The 5,586-nt window shown below is 36.1% G+C and overlaps 1 long non-coding RNA gene across 1 annotated transcript; it reads right to left on the bottom strand.

Annotated features, from left to right (window-relative positions):
• Positions 1 to 278: 278 nt before the first annotated feature.
• Positions 279 to 4,877, bottom strand: LOC128238891 (uncharacterized). The gene is made up of 3 exons (XR_008261786.1): positions 4,786 to 4,877; positions 3,936 to 4,160; positions 279 to 3,586 (listed from the first exon to the last, which is right to left on the bottom strand). It is a non-coding gene; the product is annotated as an uncharacterized LOC128238891 (long non-coding RNA).
• Positions 4,878 to 5,586: the final 709 nt, after the last annotated feature.

The following is a 5,586-nucleotide window of genomic DNA, read 5'->3' as shown; positions in this document are numbered from 1 at the left end:
GTCTAATAAAATCCTTAACTAGAATTGTGGCTTGGTTATTTAGTCCTTTGCAGAATGTTTTGGGCTGCACCATAAAAGCTAGGGCTCTTGCGAGGGGGCGACTTGGGCGAAGTGGTCGCCTATAATTCCCAGATTTCGCCTATTTGTATCATTAATCAAGTCAAAAAATAATTGATTATATATATATATATATATATATATATATATATATATATATATATATATATATATATATATATATATATATATATATATATTGTACAAACAAGGCAAGACACTTGAAACATTCTTGCTTTTGAAGCAGGCGATCATCAGTTTATAGTGAAATGTTCATGATAAAAAATGTTATGTAATCACACAACTTTTTTTGCTTTATGTAGCGTTTACTTACAGTATTTTCCTTAATTTATGATGTCAAAAAAACTGAGGAGATCACCATTTTGTCAGAACATATTTCGGAGTTTAATTCACAACCATTTATTATGTAATGGTACATGTAACTTTTACATCAAGGCCAGTGCTTTTAAAAGTCATTTGGTTCTAAAATGTCAGCATATTGATAATTATTGAACCATAGACAAGTAATAATAGCACGGCTGAATGATGTGACATTCGTACCCTACCCCGCTCAATATACTTAGCGCTGGGATCTGTCATTCTTGGCTAGGAAAACACCAAGTGGGATATGGATGCATAGAGTCGCCAAATAAAAAATTGTCAGACTCTGAAGCAGCTGTTTTTATGGACTAATGCTTAGCTGTCTTGGTTTTTGTTTCTTTTTAGATGCCATTTGTAGATTCACTATGTGACATAGAAAAACACACTTATATGAAAATTTCTTATAGTAAAACCAATCAATTTGAATGTGAATATAAGCTGATGTGTGTGGTTTGGCAAAGTATTTGTATAGGGTGTTATAATAAGTATCACTTCTCCCAAAAGTCTCCCCACTTCTCCCTAGTTTGACTGGAGGGAGAAGTCACTTTGCTATTAAAAAAAGCATGTTTTAGTACCCTACTATAGTGAAAAGAAAATCAACAAGTGCCACTCATCCACTCCGTCTCATGTAGATGTTAAAAGATCTATCCACTAATTTCACGCAAATTTTCCTAATTCCAGACTAAAAAATGTATTATCCCGCTGTGACATCATCACATTAACAGCCTAACAAACACCTTTAATCACGGTACCTGCAAACTGGAAGTCCTACATTGTCCCACTTAGTCGTGTTCACGATTTACCCTTTTTGTTGATGAATTATACTTGACACACAAAATGTACGTAAACACTAATGATCATAACATTATTCGCTCAAAGATCATAATGTTTATAAACTGTTGTCTGCAGCTTGAACTCTTAGAAAGGAGGTTAAAAACGACGTTCATGGCTGCTTACAGTATTGACAATGTTGCGAAATCAACTCCAACATTCAGGCATATGAAGATTTCAATACTTTGATTCAAGCATGCTTGCTTTTGCCAATGTTTTAGCCAACCATATGGTGATTTCACTGAAAGATTAGTTCTGGGCGATGAAAAATAGCCTCTACAGTGGTTGAAGAATGTCAAGCTCAATGTTTGAGCTCACCATTTATAATTATTTTGTTGTGACAGACTGTCATTGAGGGATGTTAAAAAAGACTAACGCTTTAGATAACCATATACGTTTTAACAGCATTTAAAAGCCCAAATTTATGATAACTGCCCCTCGGAAGAAAATTATTATCACTTAATTGTGATGAGAGTGGGTTTGTTTGCTTGTCTGTATGGGAAGTGTTTTAAAGTACTATGGGAAGGATCTATGCATTATTTGATCAGTCATTTGTAACCACGGTCCCCCCAGGTCTGGGGATAGTCGGGAAATTGGCCGAGTTTTAACTTTTAAGGTAGCTCCGCAGTGCCAAGTGAATGTGTTATGCACCAGTCAGTTGTATCCACAGCCCCACCAGGTCAGGTGGTATACTGGAAATGGGTCGTGTTTTTACTTCTATGTGGCCCCGCAGTGCCGGAGGAATGCAGTGGTTTTGTCTGCGCCATAAAAGGTGGAATTTGGCCTATCCTAGGGTCCCAGGGGTGCGGGGCGTGGGCATTTGGCGGGGATTTCACTGAAGTTAATGATAAAGATAGTTTAGATTGAAAGCAACACTATATAATCAACATGTTTATACAAAATATGTATATACATCGAAAAAACTTACTCCCGTAATAATATAAAGGTAAAGGATTTTGTTGGTTAAAAGTTTTAAATAAACAAAGGTAAATGTTACAGATGGGGTCAAGTGCAAACATGCCGATTGATTTTAATTTTATTATTAGTCCTCAAATATCGGCAAATGGTAAATGCAGTGCCAGGGTGAATGCCGTGGTTTTGTCTTCGCGCTAAACATAGTGGCGAATGGGCCTTTAACCTAGTGTCCCCAGGGTTCAGGGCATTTGGCGGGGATTTTCCATCAGTTCATCCCCATAGCTACAATAATGAGCGATCAGGTAGCATGAACCACTCATTTTTCAAATGTTAAGTTTTGAACAAAAAACAAGATTTATTTGTTAGAACAATGTTTTTAAAGTACAAAACTTTTTATTTCTTGAAAAAATATTGATAAATAATTTTTTTATGATATTTTTTGTAATGGGGAGGTAGCCATATCATATGGCATATATGTAAAAAATGACTCCAAAAAACGGTTCCAGGTCTTTTTTTATCTAGCAAACAAACACAGCTATACTTTCTTGCATTTTTCACAATATATAACAATAATATAACATGATATTAACCAAACACAACACAAATCTTCTAAAAATTAGTCTATATGCACTTAAATATAGTGAAAAACTAGAACTGTAAGCCATAGGCTAACGAATACCCCCCACCCCTCCATGTCTAGGTTGTTTGCCCTGGAGTTAGGCCGGACAAAGCTAATTTTGCCTACAAGGGGAGATAACTCCAGTCAGGGTCATGTGACCTGTACCAAATTCACAGAGGCGAAAGTTTACAACATGGCCATTAATTTCTGAAAGTTTGATAAAGATTTGTTGAATAATAACAAAGATGAATCCCGGACAGGGCTTATTTTGCCTACTTTAACACATCAAGGGGAGATAACTCCAGTCAGGGTCATGTGACCTGTACCAAATTCACAGAGGCGAAAGTTTACAACATGGCCATTAATTTCTGAAAGTTTGATAAAGATTTGTTGAATAATAACAAAGATGAATTCCGGACAGGGCTTATTTTGCCTACTTTAACACATCAAGGGGAGATAACTCTGGTCAGGGTCATGTGACCCGTACCAATTTCATAGAGGCGCAAGTTTACATCATGGCCATTAATATCTGAAAGTTTGAAAAAGATTTGTTCAATAACGACAAAGATGAATCCCGGACAAAAAAAAAAAAACGGACGGACAGACGGACAGACAGACAGACAGACGGACAACCCGATTCCAGTATACCCCCCCAAACTTTGTTTTGGGGGGTATAATAATCACAATTCAGCCCTGTGGCGACACTCCCGATGGTCAGTTTTCTCCTTTACTGCTTTGATGTGGATGGGGTGTCCAATGGTGATTCTGTGTGCCTCAGAAGGTCTGAAAATATATTATTTGGCACATTAATAATGCAAAAAAGTATATATATATTTTTGTAATTAACTTAATATTATTAATTAATACACTACCATATTTTTATAACTTTTATATCCTAAGATGATACTTCAAAATGTTCCTTTCTTTTCAAATATTGTAGTTAAAACATTAATTGACTTGTTATAACATGCGTATTAAAATAACAACAAATATTGGGAAGAAATACCAAACAAAACCATTAACAAAAATTCATTTCCGTGTTTAGTGACTGAAAGGAAGCTATATAATTATATTGTTCTTATTTGGAATACTTATTTCAAATACTGGGAATAAGGTATATAACATAACTTACATGTTTGCTGGAACAGGATGAACGTTCAAAATTGTCGGTTTCAGGGGGCTGTGTCTCAGTGCCCGAGTCAGAACTTATTACAATAACATCACATGCTTCCTCGGGCTCAGGTGTGTTAAGTCTTTGCCTTAGGCGTTTCACAGAAATGGGACTATCCAAGAACAAGTCTTGCGAGCTTCTCAAATGGTATTCATTTGCTGAATCAGATTCCGATGAGGACATGACCTTAAAATATTAACAAAATGAAGTTTTATTCAAATATCTATTACCGAAAAGAAGCCAGAAATGGAACATATCAGTGACAGTAATTAAACACCATTCAACAAAAATTAATAACAGTGAAACCTGAAAAAATGATGAAATTAACAATTCCAATCAACAAATGCTTATTTCTAAGCAAAAATAGATTGGATAAAATATATTGATCATAATATTGCCCATTTATGAGACCAACATACATAGACAACATTCAGATAAATTTTCTATCCGAATATTGTGCTTGTCCGAAAACAACAGTTTTTCAAACAATGTTAAATACTCTGAAATGAATATTCTTGTCCAGGGACTACAAATAATCGTTAAATTAAATGTTAATCCTAACATACAGTATGAAAACAACAGTCAATTCTCGCTAAAATCAAATACTGACACAGTACATAATGATAAACAGAATTCCGGAAACACTCGTAAGCGTTCGTGGATTTCCGTAAATCTTACAGTGGGGTCATAATATATCCAAATTCTTATCTTTTACAACAAAATATAGTAAAATAATAACTGTTATTTTATTTTTTATACATAGTTCTTCATTATTATCACAACTAGAAAGTTAAACACGCCGTGTACATACCTTTTGAATGGAATTTCAACTTTCGATTCGTGTTTATTTTCTTGCAGAAATTTCGCGGGAGAGAATAAATCACGTGTTTAGCAAGATTAATGTATCTAGTTTTGCTATTGGTTGGTTTCCGATAGGTTGTCCAATCAAAATACAGTTTACAAGCTGTGCAAACCACCCTACAAAATCATGTTCCAGCGAGACAACTTTTCGGCATGTGTGTTATTTACCATATCGGAGTTGTCTCCCTTGTGGTTCATGCTAGATCAGGGATACTTTTTTATTATTTTGACATTTCATGTGTATACCAGTCTGCCATAGTCTAAAAATTGTCAAAAGACTGGTTGACGGCCATTTAGGTGGACTATTCATCCCCACAGGGCGGGAATTTGCACCCAGGGTTGGCTGGACCGAAAGTCAGTCCCCACTATTCCCCGGACCTGGGGGGTGGCGTGGTTACAATTGACTGATGCATAACATACACTGGGAGTGTGAAGAAACACCTAAAGGAGAATGTCAGGACACTTCGTCTGCCGGGCATAGGTGTGGCCAACAAAAGTAACCGGAACTTAGTTGCTGGTCAAAACGTTCCCATTTTGGTCAAAACGTCTCCACCAAAAGTCGAAACATCCAAAGTAGCTAGTCGAAACGCCCCCATAGTCTGGAGTTCCTTCCCCTAACACTATCGTTATCGTGTCAGACAAAGACCAACAATTGCAGAAGCAAAAAGCAATGCACAAATTGCAAAGACAAACACTCGGCTGGTTCTAGAGACTGTCCTGTATACGTCAACATGCTTGAAAGATTGCAAAA

This window comes from Mya arenaria, chromosome 6, assembly GCF_026914265.1.
Source record: "Mya arenaria isolate MELC-2E11 chromosome 6, ASM2691426v1".
NCBI lineage: Eukaryota > Metazoa > Mollusca > Bivalvia > Myida > Myidae > Mya > Mya arenaria.
This window is presented reverse-complemented; position numbering and strand designations above follow the sequence as displayed.